Source organism: Solanum pennellii, chromosome 10 (assembly GCF_001406875.1).
Source record: "Solanum pennellii chromosome 10, SPENNV200".
NCBI lineage: Eukaryota > Viridiplantae > Streptophyta > Magnoliopsida > Solanales > Solanaceae > Solanum > Solanum pennellii.
In genome coordinates this window covers 45824795-45845466 of record NC_028646.1, presented here as the reverse complement: position 1 = coordinate 45845466, position 20672 = coordinate 45824795, and positions in this window count along the sequence as shown.

The following is a 20672-nucleotide window of genomic DNA, read 5'->3' as shown; positions in this document are numbered from 1 at the left end:
ATTTAGTGTATACTATCTAATAGGCTAGTATTGATTGGTACGAGGTAATAACTTAGTCAAATATCGAATACGATGCTTAATATGAGGTAAAGATAAGGGTTAGGATAGCAACACACGTAGCCGGACCAAGGTGCGGAGTGACATTTTCTAGATGCCGGACCAAGGATTTAGATATACATAACTTATCACGTTGCATGCAAGATACTAGGAAAGAATTGTTATAGTTAGACTTATCAAGTTATGAACCTGTGGGGAACACGTAAACCCTAGTTACTTTGATTAATTGATTAAACTCCAACAGTCGAAGCTGTTAGTTGTCTCCTTTTATTTCGCTAGTTATTTTCATTTATTTAGGAATAGAAACCCCCCCTTTATCATTTTTGCTTTCCAAGAAAGTAATTGACTGAACATTAGTAGTAATAAATTGAAGTTAAGTCTAAACTATTTTCCTCGTGGGAACGATCCCAACCTCACTAGTTGGGTTATTTACTTGACACGACCGCTTTACTTCTTATTTGAGAAGTTAGTTTGAGCGTATCACTTTTGTTGATTAATTAAGTGAATTTCTAGATTTTATTCTTTCTCATTGAAGTAAGTGCATGAATTCTTATATTACATATATGAATAGTGTATTTATGACCATGGGTAACTAAACTACATAACAAGGGTTGGTGGAACAATGGGTGAATAACGAGGCAAAATCTAACTAAAATATCAATTCTAGAATAGTGTCTTACATGTATTGAGAATTCTTTCGTTTAGAAGTCTTTTTAACGGATGGCCAACGTTAGAACTCTCCTTAATGCTACTTGTCGTACCAAGGAGGTAGATAATAGGAAATAATTATCCACATAGATTTAGTATACACTATCTAATAGTCTAGTGTCGGTTGGTATGAGGTAATAAATTAGTCAAATATCGAATACAATGCTTAATATGAGGTAAAGGTAAGAGTTAGTATAGCAACACACGTAGCCGGACTAAGGTGCGTAGTGAAATTTTCTAGATGCTGGACCAAGGATTTAGAGATACATAACCTATCACTTTACATGCAACATACTATGAAAGAATTGTTATAGTTAGAAGTATCAAGTTAGGAACCTATGGGGAACACTTAAGCCCTAGTAACTTTTATTAATTGAATAAGCTCCAAGATTTGAATCTGTTAGTTGTTTACTTTAATTTAGTTAATTAGTTTCATTAAATTAAAAATAAAACCCCCCTTTTTTGTCTTTTGTTTTCTAAGGAAATAATTGATTAAATAATAGTAATAATAGAATAAAAAGTCTTAACTATATTCCTCGTGGTGTAGACCCCAACCTCATTAGTTTGATTCTTTACTTGATACGACCGCTTTACTTCTTATTTGAGAAGTAAGTTTGAGCGTATTAGTAATGCTCTGGTGAATTTTATAGACCTCATGAATAGGGTGTTTCAAAATTACCTAGATTCATATGTCATTGTTTTCATTCACGATATCTTGGTATATACGAAGAGTTAGGGTGAACATGTGGACCATTTGAGAGTGGTATTACAAGTGCTTAAGGAACGCCAACACTTTGCCAAGTATAGCAAATGTGAGTTTTTGTTGATATCTAATGCGTTCGTTGTCCATATCATCTATAGTGTCGGAAATGAGGTTGATCCAAATAAAACTGAGGCGGTCAAAATTGGCTTACACCATTGACTCCAACTAACATTAAGAGTTTTTTCGGTCTAGTCGGGTACTATAGGAGGTTTGTGGTTGGTTTTGCTTCCATTGCATTCCCTTTGACTAACTTGACCCAAAAGAGTGGGAAATTTGGTAGTCGGAGGTATATGAATGAAGCGCCCAAATTTTGAAAGATAGGCTTGCCTCCGCTCCGGTGTTAAATTTACTGGAGGGTTCCAAGGGCTTTGTAGTATATTGCTATGCATCCTGAGTGGGCTTGGGGTGTGTCCTTATGCAACCTGGAAAAATAGTAGTCTATGCATCTAGATAACTTACGGTTCAGGAAAAGAATTATCCAACTCATGATCTTTAGTTAGCGGTCGTGTTTTACGCCTTGAAAATATTTGAGGAATTATCTTAATGGTGTTCATGTCAATGTCTATACCGATCATAAGAGTCTTCCATATATATTTACCCAAAAGGATTTAAATCTCCGTTAAAGATGATGGTTGAAATTGTTTAAAGATTAAAATATCAGTGTTCTCTACCACACCGACAAGGCCAATGTTGTTGTGGATGACCTAAGTCATATGACCATGAGTATTGTGTCTCATGTGGAAAAGTCCAAGAACGACCTAGTGAAAGATGTCCATGGGTAGGCTCGTTTGGGTGTAAGATCAGAAGATTCTCCAAATAGTGGTTTTATTGTCCATCATAACTTTGAATCGTCGTTGGTGTTTGAGGTGAAGTCAAAACAACACCTTGATGAATCATTGATGGAGTTGAAGGAATCGGTTCTTGGTAAGCTTAATGAGTCATTCTCCTTATGGGGATGGTGTTTTGAGGTATCAATAAAGATAGTGTGTGCCCAATGTTGATGACTTGAGAAACCGGATTATTGAGGAAGCTCATGGTTCCTGTTATTCTATTCATTCGGGCTCTTGTAAGATGTATCATGCCCTTAGAGAAGTGTTTTGGTGGGATTGATTAAATAGATATGTCAAGCAACAAAACCCAAGTGGATTACTCCAAGTCGAGCAACAAAAATCTAGTGGGTTACTCCAAGAAATGCACGTTACCACTAGTAAGTGGGAAGACATTAATATGGACTTCATAGTGGGTTTGCCTCGAACAAAAAGGCAAAATGAATCTGTATAGGTTGTAGTGGATAGATTGAAAAAATCTGCACATTTTGTCCCCATCAAGTCCACTTACTAGACGGAGGATTATGCAAGGATCTTCATAGATGTGATTGTGTGTCTTAATGTTATTCCAGTATCCATAATATACGATAGGGTTTCACAATTCACATCTAGGTTTTGGATGTCATTCAAAAAAGGGTTGGTTACAAAGGTAAAGTTAAGCACCGCTTTTCATCCCCAAATTGATGGTCAAGTGGAGTTTACTATTCAAACCATTGAGGATATGCTTCGATCTTATGTTATAGAATTCAAGGGAAGTTGGGATGAACATTTTCATTCGGTTGGGTTATATTATAACAATAGTTACTATTTGACAATATCCATGGATTCTTTTGAGGCTTTATATAGTAGGAATGTAGATCTCTGGTTGGGTGGTTTGAAGTTTGTGAGTCTTACTTCTTTGTGCCAAATTAGTATATGAAACTTTGGAGAAAGTTCATGTCACAAGGGATAGGTTGAAGGCGACTATAGTCTGCAAAAGTCTTATGAGGACAATTGGAGAAGAGAACTTGAATTTGAAGTGGGTGAGAAAGTGTATTTACAAATATCACCCATGAAAGGGGTGATTCCATTTGGCAAGAAACGGATGTTGAGTCATCGTTATATGGATCCCTATGAAAGTTTGCAAAGGGTTTGAAAGGTTGCATATGAGTTGAGATTACATAGTGAGCTATCTTCGGTTCAACCGGTGTTCCATGTCTCTACGCTCATGAAGTGCATCGGTGATCCCTAGTCCATTCTTCCTATTGAGGGCCTAGGTGTGGATGAGAACCTCTCATATGAAGAGGTTTCGGTTGAAATCCTTGATCGTTAAGTGAACGAACTAAGGAACAAATAGGTGGCCTCCGTAAAATTCTAAGGAGAAACCACCTAGTTGAGGGAGCAACATTGGAGGCCCAGGCGGATTTGAAGACCCGTTATTCTCATATCTTTTCTAATTAAAGTTAGTTTTTCGTATTAGTTGCAAATATATGCATGTTGTGGTAAAACTTTTAACTAAAATGAGTTTTCATGGAAAAATTCTCTTTTTCTTGATTTGCACTTATTTGTGTATATGGTATGTTTTTGCCTTCATGGAGTGATATTCAACATGTTAATATGTTTTGAAAGGAATTTTGGCATAAGTGACTTGATGATCATGTTGTGCTCATGTTGATATTAAGAAGGAAATTCCTCAGGTTATGATATTGAGCTCTTAAATATGGTAAATTTTTATTTGAGTTGCCATGTGTAAATGCAATGTTGTTATTTTTATTTAAGTTGTAACTCATGTTTATTGTGTATGTTGTTGGTAGGGCTTCTAATATTTAGTCTATCCTTTCACTTCAAAAGATTTTATGGTCATTCGGGGATGAATCTTCCTAATGAGGGGGGACAATGTAACAGTCCGGAAGTCCACGACCTAATCTAGAGCACCACATGGTGAAATAGTACTTTATCACTTTATTACCACCTAAAATAAGTAAAATATAGAATATTTAGGAGGTGTTGCAGTCAAAACGTCAAGGATCCTCCACGACGTCCGGTAAAGTTGTAACTTGGACAAGTGTGGTGCCTTGATGGTTAAAAAGAGGTGCCTAAAGGGTTAACTATGAAGAGGTTATGAGAGTGGGCATAGGTGCTTAAGAGGGAGTACAAGTAATAAACGTCAAGTGTGGAGTGTTAATCTTAAAGGGCAAGCCAAAGCTAACAGGCCAAGGCTTCCCAAGATAGGAGGCTACTGCCTCACTCTTCTCGAGAATGACCACCAACAAGGTGTGGAGATCGTGAAGATTAATTGGACATGGGGAAAGAGAGGTCTTGAGACCTAGATACTGTTCAAGACACCACGAGCCACTTATTGACTCGTGGTTCACTTGACGGAAGGAGAGGGGCATCCGTGAAAATACCTTGGCCAATTGAGGGGAGTTTTGTGGGGTGTTGGTAAGCTATTTCCTAAGAGAACTACGAGTAACTTAAAGGGTTGTGGTGCATCTTCACGGAAGGGAAAAAGGGTGCCCGTAGAGTTTCCCTAGAGGGAAATATGGAGGTGGCTCGTTTGGAGTAGCTACTGCCTCACCTTCCATGACCACCACCACGGTCCATCATGCACTTCACAGACCGTGAATTGAGGCGTGAAGGTGGACGGGACTCCTTAGTCAAAGAGAAGTTGTACTTCACATTTGGAAGTCCAACTTAATGAGGGGTAGTTTGGGTATTTTGGGGGTGGACTATAGATTGACTTTAGTTCAAGTAACATTCATTTCCGGGTCTAAAACTCAAACACAAGTTGAAACCCAAATTTCTCCCACTTCTCTCTACTATCTTTCTCTCTCTCTCTCTTCATTATCCATTGAAGGGAAAGGAAGCTTGAGGACGAAGACAAAGTCTCCAAGGTTTTCACACAAATTTAAAGGATAAAGCTTCATTAAGATATGGGTTCTTCACTCTTGGGATTCCTTTCCCCAAGTGGTTCTTTCAAAGTTTATTTCTAAATCACTCAATTCTTCGGGTTTTCTACTACAAATAGGTTTTCTTCTAAACTTGGAATTAATAGTTTATTATGCCTAATTCTGATTACCATGGCTAATTAAGTGCGGAATGTTGAGTAATTGATTTTACTAAAAGGAATTTCGCGTGGATATTGTCCTTTCCCCAAAGTTCCCCAAACCTTTTATCTTTCTTATAAATTGATGGAAATTAATGAATGTATTGGCTGTGATACTTGTTTTATCTATGATTATTAATTCATGGACTGCCTAGGGTAATGTATTTTTAGGAATGGACTTATTTCTTATAGAATTCATGATGAACCCTTTCCCCCTAACCCTAGGTTATGAATTGAAGTTAATTGGGATAATGATGATACAATTGACATAGTTCTTATATAGATCACTATTGTATGATGTTATTAAGCCTATTGATGGATGAATATGGTTAATTGACTGTAGGACCATAGATGATGGCTTTTGAAGGAAAATCTGTAATACTTTGTGATCTTAAACTTTTACTTCAATTGTGATGCCTTGTACATTATGATGAAGTTCAATTGAAGTATATCTTGTGATTAGATTAAGTAGGTGTTTGTATGATGATGCAATTAAAATGTCTTGATTATGTGGATTGTGATATTATGTTTATGATGTAATGATATAAGGGTTGTTATGAATTACCTATGTGCGGTACTATGTTATGCGTATGATAATGTATTCATATATGAGGATTGTATAGAAAGGATGTTCTCATGCACTTCCTAATGAGACAATGACTATGACTATACAAGGGGTTAGTCTACTATGACCTAAACTATGTTATAATTGTTAAAGGAAGACTTAAAGACATTTCAAAATAAACTCTAGCTTACCACTGAGTGAAATGGTAGTGAGGAGTATCCCTTCCCAAGTAGGGAAGGTAGGTTCACTATTGTACGCATGAGATAGAGATTACAATGCCAATGGCATAATGAGGGTATCAAACATGTCTTCTAGTTATTGAACTATGTTGCCCTTATAGGAACACTATCTATTTGATCCACCAAGATGCTAATTTCATATTTTCGTACTACCTTGGTAAGTAGTACACCTTCATTCGGCGTAGGGTTGCATTACACCGAATTCCATATTTAGCTCATGTGGTCTATCTCTGTTAAGGCAAGTGTTCCCAAAAGTAAAATGATGTAATAAGTAAACTCTAACTAGGAGGACTTAAGGGGTTTGACTTATTCTTGGTAGGGGTATGAGACTTTACCTATACATTGCATTAGTTGTCCTTGAGGAAAGTCCTAGGAGGATGTTCTTATGTTCTTATGATATTATGTTCTTACAAAGAAAATGATATGTATATGATGACTTAATATTTTGATGATACTATCTGAAGTTGGTTATACTTATGAACATATTATTGGTCTATGTTTCTAAATATGATGACGAATTATCATGATGCTATGTGATATGAAGTTATTTCATTATTTGTGATGTTTTTGTTGGTTCACTTGGTCATTGCACTATTAAGTTTGGTAAGGGGTTATGAGTAAGGGTTTTGCTTAAGGTGTAATATTATGAACTCTTGCACATGAATGTTGTTGTAACATGATGTTTGAATCTCTTTTGCTATGGATTTTAATATGCTATACAAATGTTAACTTGACTTAACTTGATGATTTTCGTCTTGTGTTGAACATGATTTTGTCTAAAAGAATATATGATTATCGTCTTATATGTGTTCTTGGCAATGCATAAGGATTTTTGGTGTAGCTTTGCATGATTTTTAAAAAATGTCCCATTTAGCAAGATTCTAAGTTTATGTGTGCATATGTTTCCCTACTTGGTACAAGTGGTGTACTAACCTATTTTCTTTCCGTTTTCTCAAACAATGTAGGTTCGGGCCGTTAAAGTATTGTGGCTATTGTGAAGAAGGCTTGGATATCTTTCTGTAAGTGTGGTTAGGTCCTCAAGATTCGAGGATGATGCCTTTTCCTATTCTAGCTATGTGACTTGCTCTAGTCTAATAACATTCATTTCACTCTTATTGTTAAAGACTTTGTTGTAAGCCCTAAGTGGCAATTATTCATTTGTGTAATAGATATGCCCAAATTGTTCTATTTCCCTTTAGATGGGTTTATATATGACATTCCTATTAGACTATATATTGTATATTCTATATGCGTCATAAAAGTAGAAGCCTATATAATCTTCCTATGAGAGGAGTCTAAGTAAACTCCACATGAATATATTATGCGTAAGCAAGAGGTCTATGCAAACCTCATGATGTAGAAGTCTATGAAACGTTTTTATTTTTCAAACTTTTTAACCTATGATATGTAATGACGAATGCTGAGAGACAAGTCTAAGTCCTCTGCAAAGACGACGACACCGATTACGTCTAGGGGGTGCTTCCCTAATGTGACAACTTTTTCTGGGTTTTTCAATCGACGGAACCCATCGATGGCCCACCTATTGATTGACGGTCAGTAGATGGAGTCTCGTACTGTTGACCTGTGACACATTTCAAGCCTCAGTTAAGTTCTATTTTTTAGCTTCTTTTGTGACCCATTTTAAGATAATCATGTTTAAAACATGTTTTTAACACCCTAAATACTGGTTCGTCATTCCTAGGGTTCCTATTTTATACACTATCAAGCCCTATTGAATGTAAACATGGAACCTTAACTCAGAAATTTTAGCAAGATGAAGACACTAAACATTTCAGATAAACCCATTCTCTACAGAACCATTTCCTATCATTCCAAGGGAAGTAACTACACGACTTTTAGCATGAAAATTAACTTAATTCAGTCCTAATAGGTCAAGTCCCACTCCCGAAATCCTAGATTAAAGTATAAAGGAGAATTCATTGCCAAGGGTAATCGAATTACCTTTTTTAGTTCTCTAGAGTGGTGTGGTTTTGTGTTCTTTGTTATATTAACTCTGAAGAAAAAGCCCATGCGTCAGAACCCGATCACCAAACTCTTCTGAATGGAAAAAGAAAATATGGAATAAATAATATTTGTAATGTGAAGAATCTGATGGGGTGAATGCTTTTTGAAGATGGGGAGTTTAATATCGGAGTGAAATAGGGGAGAATTGATAGTATGAAACGATAAAGGAAGAAAATTTTAAATAAAAATGAAAGAGGGAGGAATTTGAAAGAGTCGCAATTAAATAAAACTAATGGGTCGGGTCGTTTCAATTGCAAATGTTGATCCACGAAACCCTGTCGATAGGCCATGGATCGGTCAATGGTTTGTCGATGGTGACCGCCGATAACTATTTAACTTAGAACAAATTTTAGACTTACATGGGATCTAAGGACACCATCGATGGTCCATCGATTGAACGAAGACCTATTGACGGTGTTCGAAGACCTCTGTACCAAAAAATTTTGTACAGATTCAAAATTTAGGCTTTTGCACGTGTAATGCCAGTTAGGCCATTCTTTTTGTATTTTTCCGTGCACTATTTAGACACTGACCCTACACTAATATCTAGCAAACATTAATACCCAACATAATGAAAGTTTCTACCTAAACAAAAGAATGACTATTTCTACATGAAAAATAATAACTATCGTTGGATAAACTATACACCTTAGGTTGCCTCCCAAGAAGCGCTTCATTTAACATCGCGGCACGGCATAGGTCCCTTGATTACTCAGACTTCATCAAGATGATAGGCCTCAATAACTTCGTGATCACTCTCAACATGCCCCATGTAGATCTTTATTCTTTGTCCATTGACTTTGTAGTTTGCCCCTTCCCTGTTCTTAAGCTCAACCGCTCAATGTGGGAACACCTTGGTGATGAGGAATAGCCTTGTCCACTTGGACTTGAGTTTTCCCGGAAATAAGTGCAGCCTTGAGTTGAATAAAATCATTGAATAACCAACAACAAATTATTCTTTTTCAATTCTTTGGCCGTGATACTTCTTCATCTTCTCTTAGTATTTGGCTGGACTATCATATGCTTTTACCCAAAACTCATTAAGCACATTCAACTCCTTTAGTCTCTGTTCTAAAGCTCCGGTCCAATCCAAATTCAGTCTCTTCATCGCCCACATTGCCTTATGCTCTAGCTCGACTAGTAAGTAAAAAGATTTCCCATATACAAGTTGTTATGTAGACATACCTATGTGGGTCTTATATGCAGTGCGGTAGTCCCATATAGCATCCTTGACTAATCTGTTCCATTATCATTTACAGTATTCACAAGAATCTGTTAGATCTCCGAATTGGACACCTCAACTTGCCCGCTAGTCTGTGGGTTGTAGGGAGTAGCCACATTTTGGGGAACACCATATTTTTCCATCAGTCCTTTGAATAGTTTATTACAAAAGTGAGAGCCTCCATCACTAATGATGGCCCTTGGTGTATAAAATCTGGAGAAGATGTTCTTCTTTAGGAATGCGGTGACACTTTTCCCTTCATTGTTGGGGAGCTCAATTGTTTCCACCGATCTAGACAGAGTCACCCCCCACTTGAATTTACTTCATCCTATGAGATCTCATAAATGGCCCCATGAAGTTAATGCCCTATACAACAAATAACTCAATCACTAGAATGGGATTCATTGAAAGTTCTTGTCTTTTTGAATTTCCTCCATCTCGTTCGTAGCGATCACTTGATTGGCAAAATCATGAGAATCTTTGTGGATGGTGGGACAATAGTACCCACACTGCAAGATCCTACCTGTGGTCCAAATCCCACTATGGTGCCCACAATCGGAGAGGAATGACAAACCTCCAGAATTCTCAATTTCTTAATTTTAGGTACACACCGACAAATAATCCCATCAACACAACTCTGATATAAGTAAGGCTCATCGCAAAAGAAAATTTTCACATCGAGCATGAACTTCTTCCTTTGGTGGAAGGTCAAATCTAACGGAACGAAATTGCTTGCCAGATAGTTGACAAAGTCGGCGAACCATGGGATTAGATCTTCCGAAGCAGCCAATATATGCTCATCTAGGAACACGTCGTCGATTTTAGCCATTTCCCCCAATTTAGACATAGCTTCATCCTCAAAGCTAGATAACTTGTCGGCTACTTGATTCTCAGTCCCCTTTCTATCTTACACCTCAAAATCAAAATCTTGAAGTAACAATACCCATCTGATAAACCTTGACTTCTCACCCTTATTACCCATCAAATTCTTCAAAGAAGAATAGTTGGTGTGCACCATACCCTCCTGCCAAGCAAATTGGAGCAGAATTTCTCGACTACAAACACCACCGCTAGAAGTTCTTGTTCAATTACCGTGTAGTTCTTTTGAGCTTCATTCAGGCTCTAGTCGCATTGTGTATGGGGTGAATGATCTTTTCCCTTCTTTGTCCCAATACCACATAAAGTGCAACCCACTCGCATCACACATCACCTAAAATGGTTCATTACAATATGGTGAAATAATCATGAGCAAGGACACCAACTTCTTTTTCAACTCTCCAATGATTTTTGAAAGGATTCATCGAAGTAGAACTGGCATTCTTGCTCGAGCAATTTGAATAAAGAATGTGCAATTTTTAGAGAATCCCTGAATAAACGTTCGATAAAAACTAGGATGCCGAAGTAAACTTCTAAAACCTTGACAGAGATGGGTGGTGGAAGCTTCTCTATCACCTCAACATTCATCCGGTCAACCTCTATTCCCGTCTATGAGATTCGATGTCCCAACACTATGCTTTCTTTTACTATAAAGTGACATTTTCACCAATTTACCACAAAATTACAATCCTGACATTAGTTGAGCACCTAAGCAAAATGATTCAAGCACCGGTCAAAGAAGTTGCCAGCCACATAAAAATTCATCCATGAACAACTTAATAGTGTATTCCACCATATGCGAAAATATCGACATCATAAAACGGTAGAAGGTGGATCGTGCATTACATAACACAAATGTCATCCTTTTGAATGCAAAAGTCCTATAGGGACAAGTGAATATGGTATTTTCTTGATCTTCTGGAGCAATACAGATTTGATTATAGCCCTAATAGCCATTAAGAAAGCAATACCAACCCTAGAGTGCAAGTCTGTATAACATGTGATCCATGAATTGAATAGGGAAATGGTCCTTCTCAGTGCAAGAATTCAACTTCATGTAGTCCATGCGAACTATCCAACCGGTCACTAGCTGCATATGAACGAGCTTGTTACTGTCATTAGGTACCACATTCATCTCACACTGTTTTGGGCACACACTAAACAGGACACACCAAACTTCTCTTGCAATAACAAAAATGCCTCCAGCATCCAACCACTTAATCATCTCCTTTTTGACAACTTCTTGCATAGGTGGATTCAACCTACTTAGGTGCTTAATACTTGATTTGTGATCTGACATGAGTTGGATTTTGTGGGAACAAACACCAGGAGGGATCATAATAATATCCACAATAGTCCAACAAATATCTCTCTTGGACCTCTTCAACACCGCCAGTAAGCACTCTACTTGTTGCCTTTTCAACTCCTATGCAATAATTATCGGTTACATGTCATCTCTACCAAAGAACACATACCTCAGATGAGGTGGTGGATCCTTAAGCTCTAGTTTTGGGGACTCCACAATAGATGGTCTCACAGGTGGATACTCTTATGCTTCATATCTAACTGCAATTTCTTCGGCTTTGACCGATATTTGTTTCCTTAAAGTGCAGCCACCAGAGCATCATACTCTTGAATACCATAACTATCAAAGTTCATAATGACCGTTGATAGTGCCTCCACACCTAGTTGTTGTTCAATTCACACTTCAGACACACTCTTAACTTTGTAGGATATAGCATGTACCATTTGGATCTCACCACTTTGCTTCATGGACCTACATATATTGAAAGTTTCTTCATCATTGTTTAAACCAAAACTTCATCTGTCCTTTTATCACATCTACTAGGGCAAGCCAGTGGCAACGAATGGTCTCCCAAGAATAATGGGAACCTCAAAATAAACCTCACATCAAAGAATCACGAAATCGGCTGGAAAAATGAACGACTCCACCTTCACAAGAACATCATGGTGTATCCCTATGGGCCTCTTCACACTTCAATTTGCCATCAGTAACCACATCATAGTAGGTTTTGGGTCTCCTAATCCCAACTTCTTATAAATGGACAGTGGCATGAGATTAATGCTCGCTCTTAGATCACACAACACGTTAGAAAAGTGTAGCAACCCTATAGTACATGGAATAGTGAAGGCACCCGAATTGTCCTTCTTCTGCACAAGATACCTTGTATCAAATCACTATGATTCTGTATTCTTTCAGCATCCTCAAAACTCACCGACCTTCTTCATTGTCCCATGTCCTTTATAAACTTTGAATAACCAGGCATTTACTTCTAAGCCTCTATAAAGCGGACATTGATTGAAATCTATTTCAACATAGTGATAGTTTGTCGATATTTACCATCTTTCGTTTTCTTCACTAATCTCTGTGGGAATGATGGTGGAGGTCTGGGGATGGAGACCACTTTTGAGATAAATCTGCTTCTTTTGTTGTAGGACCCCCCAACTTTCCACTAACTTCTTGTACATCATCTTCTTTTCTCACATCACTTTCTACTACAGAGGGTATGGGTGAACTTATGGTATGCTTACCTCCTCGATTAGTGACTGCCATGTAATTCCCATCATTCTTTGTTTTCTGGATAGTATTTCTCGGAGAGAGTGGCAGGTTTTCTTGGGAGAGTGCTAGTTTGGCGTGGGTTCACAGTAGTAGACAACTGATTCATCTATTGCTTAAAATGCTTAATCGAAACTCCATGTGCATCTATCTTCTGTTCAATGCCAGATAGTTCACTTATAATCTCCTTGACATTCTGATCAGTCACCTATAAATTGTCATCATCTTTAGCAGCATATGCTCAACCCGCGCCATATTATTTCCATTGTCCCTAGGGGCAACATCCCGATTTTTGGGTGGAAAATATTGCCCACCATGGTAATTGCTATAACCATAGTTATTACGGTTGAAGGTGTTCTCGCAATTTTAATTCCTATCTCGGACATATTAACCCTCTCAGCTGTAATTACCATAATTCCGACCTTTGTTTCCTTGGCTTTGGCACCAATTATCCTGATTGGAACCTTGGGCGTTTGGTCGAAACCCCTTATGTGATCATTCACTCCTTATGTATCCTCCTATAAGTAATACTCATCTGCCAATGGAGGTGGTTCCACCGAATAGTTCACCGCATTCACCTTTTTTGCGCCTTAACTCACATGTTTTAAGACCAACCGTTGTTTAATTCTCATCAGCACCATCTCTTAACAAATATCATCTGCAGTTTAGTTATTTGTAGATTGTACCACGAAGGTCTTTTTACTAGTGTCTGACCTTCTAGTGCTCTAAGCTTTCATAGAGATATATGTTATAACTTCTCAACAATCTCATCATATTTGCATTCCCTATATTATCCACCTGTAATAGTATCAAGTACAACTTTTTTATTGTCATCTTGACCTATATAAAAGTACTCCTTTAGTGATGCATCATGAATGCGATTATTCTTTACACTCCTCATGAATGTAGTAAATCTATCCTAAGAGCTACATACCGACTCTCTAGGTAATACCACAAAAGTATTCTCCTTATCCTTGTGGTTAATTTTCTTGGATACTAGATAGTTTTTCTCAAAGAACACATCTTTTAATTGATTCTAAGTGTAGATAGAGTTGTAGGGTAGCTGAGTGAACCATATGGCAGTATATCCTGTCAAGGATAACGGAACATTCTCAGCCTGATAAAATTCATATAAATTTCTTATCTACACACATAGCTTTTGCTCACCGACCGAATCTTTGCTTGATGTGCATACGGGTCTTTCGATGGTAGTCCCAAAAACAAGTTCCTCATAGTGAGAATCTTCTTCAAATTACTCGTCACCATGGATGTGTTTCGAGGGGGACGTGGGGGTAGGATAAGAGGTCCATCAGAGTCAAAAATTTTAACATTTTCCTTGTATTAATCCTGAAGTCGTGGGGATGTTGGAGGTTGCAACCTCAAGGCATCACCTAACTGATTCCCATGTTTGTGTGGTTGTGTGTGTAAAACCTCTAAAATGAATTAGTAAAAGCTTGAGCCAAACACGTGTGTTGAGTTTATGAAGTCCTAAAATGGTTTATGTTAGTGTTTGGAGGTAGTGTCTAAGGTTTGGTTATGTTTTGAGGTGAAACATCTAAGAACGTCCATGACGTTTCAAAGGTTTGCCTTGAGACGAACTTGTATAATTATGTGTGCCTTTTCACGTATTTACGTGTTCGTTTTGGTTGAAATTGATTTGGCGGTTCCTATCAGTATAACAGTCTATTTAGGTTGGAAATGTCCGAGCAAGACTCCCGAAGGAAAAACCTATGGGTCCTTGATGAGGACCCAACTTGTAAGAAAAAAAAGTCAAAAACAGTCCCAACAAACGAGGGGCAGTGAACGGACCGTCGGTCCATCAATGCCCCATCGTTTGGGGTGTAGGTTGAAACTTAGCCTCGGGATCTTGAACACATAATTTTTGAGTCTCTTAACTAATGTACAACTTGCAAGTATGGTTCGTAGATGGGTCTATGCCCCGTAGGATTATCTGTCGATGGAGACCTGAAGAATTTTTTATAAGGTCTCGACCACGCCAGGGCTATTTTAGGTATTTCATCTAATGTTCTAAAAATTCTTTCTGTGGTTAATGAAGGGTATTATAGGTATTTTATGTATTTTTATAAGTCTATAACCCCAAGCTTAGTTCATTATTCAAATTCAAACCCAAAAGAAGAACTCTCTAGAACTCCATTAGAGCTTGAAGCTAGGAGGGAGATTGAATCAAGGACGGAGCTTGGAGCCTTATTTATCCATCAATTATCCTTCAATATTGCGGCTTTTCATCAATCAAGGTATGGTTTTCATCCTGTAGTATTTTTATTCAAGGATCCAATATTCAAAGTGATTCCTAAGATCTTTTCAGAAGATGAATTGTCCTATTTTTTTATCTAGCAATGGGTTCTTGCATTAAACGATTTGAATTATTTATGTATAATTTAATTGATTTTAATTTAAAAATTTTATACTAAAAACTCCATGAACCCATGAAAGTCATGAAATTCATATTTTATGGGTGATTTGATAATGTCTCTATTTATTGATTTGTTGTGTAGTTTTCTTTGGGATATTGAAATATGTAAGAATCATGTTAGAATTATATATAGGCTGTCCTAAATTGATGAATTTTATATTGATGTATGTTGAATCATTGTATTGTTTGATTATTGATTTGAATTGGCCACTATAGCTTTTGGTAAGAGCCTTTGTGGATTGAATTGGTTGAATTGCCTATGGATTGGAGTTTTTGAAATCGGATTTGTGGTACGTTGACCTAACCTACTCTATATTGTATAGTATAGGTACTTAAATTGTAATTTTTTGTATGGTCCACCTATGGTGGCGGTGCTTATGTAATATACGTGTGAAGAATGTGGACTTGTCGGTATTACTATAAGAAATGTGAACAATATGGCCTTGTCAGTATTACTTTATAATGTATTATGCTATCATACTATTAATTGAATATGTGATCATTGTGAAGGTATACATGATTTATAGGTATATAAGTAAAGTCAAAGCATTTATTCTTCTAAGTGATTATGTGTGATTATGGTAGGTTATAGTTGTGTTGTATATGTGTATACTTGATATTGAAGTATGAATATCTCTAAGTTGACTATATGAATCTTGTGGTGGATTACATTAATGTTTCCATAGGAGTGTGTAGGGTGACTTTTAATTGGCTTTGTTGACCCTATGTGCTACTTGAATGGGATTATATAGGTGATAAAATGATGGTATGTGTATTTTGTTTTGATATACCTATGTCCCTTTACTTGATACTTCAAGAATGTGAATATGAATCCTTGACTTAGTAGGCTAAATCACCTTCGTCATATATGGATATGTGTGATTGAGATATGACCTTGAACATAGTTAAGAGGTTCATTTACTTGGAATCGTCTAGAAAGGAGGTTATGATATCTTTGAAGTTGAAAGTAGTATTGATATCCTTCTTGTGTGAATGGATGACTTAGGGGTAGGTAGGCTGGAACCATTTTTAAGAAATTCATTGAGCTATCCTATTTGAACATTGTGAGGCGACCTAGTGTACCCCTTTGGTAAGGTGTATTAAAATTTGGTTGTGACTTTTATGTGGTACCTTTTCATATGCATTTGTGATTGGACTAATCTATAAAAGCAAGGACAGAACCGAATGAGTATTATTGGTGAGTGACTCTTCTTGAGATGAGACAAGAGTACAAATAAACCCTTGATGTTCCTTGACCATGTGTCTACAATGGATGTGTCCTAGTTCTAACATTGGCAAGTAGAACACCCTCCATAGGATTAGGGTAGACTCCGGATTTCATGCCTTGCTAGTATGGTCTATGTCAGTTATTTCCTATTCTCATCATGTGGTATACATTCTAGTATTGGATAAGTTCTACGACGTTTAGGTAGTGGAATGGGACACAATCTAGAAATGGCAGGAGTAGGCTTTGAAGTTTCTAGGGTGTAGGTTCTCTATGTCTTTCTTATACCATTATGTGAAGTATTCATTGTTTAATCTCTCTAAAATGACTGAATTAACCTAGTGACTTCAGCTAAATGCACGTTAATGAAACAGTACTTACGTAGACTAACATTATATAGGGGTTAAATTGAATAAAGTGAATAATCTTATCACATGAATCATTGAGGATATCTTAGGTTTTTATGAAAAGGTTTTATGGAGGGACGCTTCATATCTCACTCAAGTGAGCCTTAGGAGGACCTTTTGTAGGAGAATCTTATGCTGGCATGGTTTGATGTAATTACATGCTATATTGTGTAATACAATGTATATGTGCTTATGTTGACTTGTAAGTAACTTTTATACTTGTTTTATGAGGTTTTCTTGAAGAAGAGCATGTCTTATACAGATGTCCTTTTAGCATGGTTTTATTTGCATGTCACCATACTTGTACATTCTAATGTAGTAATTTCTATATATGTAGGTGGCATTTGAGAGGAGTCTTTGAATAGAAGCTTGAATTAGGATAGAGTTAGCACAGACACATGTACTAAGTATGACATAATGCATAAAAATCATGAAAATTCACATTTAATGGAAATATGCATCTTTTGATTCAAATATCATAATATAAGCATAAGAATAACATTTAACACCATAGAAACACATAAGATAACATTTGAACAATTTATCACATTGTTTAGGAAAACATTATAGTAACCAAGTTTATTATTATCATGAACTCCATCACTGTTACGGTGAAGTTCCTCAACTTCACATTGGACACTTTCTAGCATGTAATTCCACTACTAAGAGCTATCCTAAGAGTCACTTAAGTAAGACAAAGAGAGACCACCAATACACCCACTCTAGGCACACCTAAATGATCCTTAAGACCACCTATAATGAGATATACACACTTACAATACACAAAAACACATAAATGTGAGATTCTCCTACCAAAGGTTATTCTAAACTTCACTTAAATGAGTTGTGAAGAGATCACCAAGAAAATTCCTTTCACACACAGTTAAGACATCCTTTAGACTACCTAGGATAATATCATTCTCACTTAAACATTCTCCTTCCAAAGGTTATCAAAAGACCTACTCAAGTAAATCAAGAAGAGAATGTCCATTCTTGTCCTCTTTAATATCAGCTAAGTAATCCTTTAGACTACCTAGTATAATATCATTCTCACTTAAAAGTTCTCCTTGAAAAGGTTATCAAAAGACCTGCTAAAGTTAATCAAGAAGAGAATGTCCATTCTTGGCCTCTTTAATATTACCTATGTAATCCTTAAGACTACCTAAGTTTGGATCATTTCTACTTAATCAACCACATTCGCTAACTAGATTCATTCTTATTACTTATCTAGGTAAGATACGAAGTTATCATTCCTAACGTTAACTAGAAAACCCTTAACTACGCAAGATAAATACTTATTCATTTAACATGTTTTCTTAACTTAAGTCATTACATTAATTAGTTCATTTAAGAGAAATTAATCACATAAGGACATTCATGTGTGGTTTTGGAGAAGAACTAGGGACTCTCATTAACATGTTCAGAGCCTATTGTGCAATGTCTAGATAGCGTTCCATACCACCACCTAAACTTTATAGAACTTCTCAAATACTAGTGGGTATCTCATACGATGAGGATAGTCAATAAACAACATAGACCATGGTATAAAAGCATAGAATCCGGAGTTGTAACCTACTCTGATGGAGGGAGTTCTACTTTCCAAAGGTAGAACTTGGACCCATCTCATGTAGGCACATAGTTAAGCAATATGAAGGGTTTCTTTGTACTATAATCTTATTCTTTACTCTAGGTACTTCCCAAACATACTCACTCGGTGCTAGACTTTGTTCTAATAGAGTAATTTACATTAAAGGATAATACGAAGGGGTTCCATATCTAGTTCATAACCCAATCACATTCACCCTGACAAAGATATCCCTTAGGGCTGCCTTACAATGCCGAAGAGGATATCTTAATGACTTTACTAAGGATGATATGATGTCGTTCCAGCCAACCAACCTTCCATCATTCATACAAGAAGGATACTATTATGAATTTCGACTTCAAGGTTCAAAATCTCACCACTATGTTTAAGGTTTCACATAAAGGACCTTCATAGAGTTATTAAAGGCATCATATCATTCATACATACAAGAAAAGGAGGCTTTAGCATCCTCAGTAAATTCATCTCATATTCACATTCGTACATGTATCAAGTAAGGGACGCAAGTTACCACACAAGACACACCAATACTTCACTTTAGCACCTATAGCATATCATTCTAGAAGCACATAGGATTAACCATTATCATCTATGAGTCATCCTATGAACTACTATAAAATCATAAATATAAATAACATAGAATCATATAGTAAAGTCGGAATAATCATGCATCAACTCTAAGACTACACACATAAGGACATAGTAATAGTCTAACATGATCACCTAATAACAATAGAACAACACATACTTTCACATTACTCACATATAGATAGATATGATCATACTTCACATAAATCACTACAAAAAGTATCATAGTATATCAAGTAAATGCCGACAAGGCCATGATCATCCTATTACATAATGTAACGGCGACAAGGCCACATCATTCACATATCACCACCACCATAAGTTGACCATACCAATCACTACATATTTAAAGAGATATTACATGAAATATGGAGAAATAGGTCAAGTACCACCACTCCATTCTCACCACTTCAATCCATAGCTAAATCATCCAATTTAATACCAAAAAGCCCTTACCCATGGCCATGTCCATCAATTCAATACAAACTATAATACTCAATGAATCTAGGTGAATTCAATATAGAATTATAATCTAAGACAACCTATACATGAATGAAATACAATTCATACATCATTCAATAGCCCATAAAAAAGTACACTACAATTCGTAAGCATTAAGTCAATATCAAGTCAACCACAAAGTTGTAAAAATATAGGGTTCATCAATTTCATGTGTTCATAGATCAATTGAGTTAAAATTATCTAGTTAACATCAATATAATAAATATATAATGATTCAAAACCTGAATGAAAGAACCCATTGATAGATCATTAAATTGGACAAGTTCCTCTTTAGAAAACTTTAGAAAACTCTTTGAATTTTGGGCTTCTTGATGAATAGAGTTTCAAGGATCAAAAACCATACCTGAACGATGTTAATACAAAAATTTGATGAAGAATCGACACTCAAATCTCCAATCTAAGCTCCATTTTGAGTTTTGTCATCAATGGAGTTCTAGAGAATTTCTTAGAGATTTTGGGGTTTTGATTTGTTTGAATGAATTAATCTATGTATTTAGGACATATAAACCCACTTCAAATACCTAAAATATCCCTATGTAACCTCCCTAACTCTTATTTGAACGTTGGGTAAATTTACCAATTCACCCTCCAACTTAAGAGAACCTCCAAAATTGCAGGCCCATCCACAACTGTTCCATCGATGGACCATCTCCAAACAACCTAACCGTCCTACTGGTCCGTGGTTTCAATATGAGTCTGCTCCTTGGATAGACAACTTCCCCACGCCTAAGTCCTGACAAACGTTCACCAACGATGGGGCATCGACTAGCCTACTGGCCGTTGATTGCCTAGTCGACTGGGGCTGGTCTTTGACAACTTTTGCTCGAAAATGGGTCCTTCCTAAAGTACCGTTGGTTGGTCCTTGGGGATGTTTTCCCTGACGTTTCTAACTCAAATATTATCCAATAGGAGTATAAAACCTCCCATATAAATTTCATTCAAAACGAC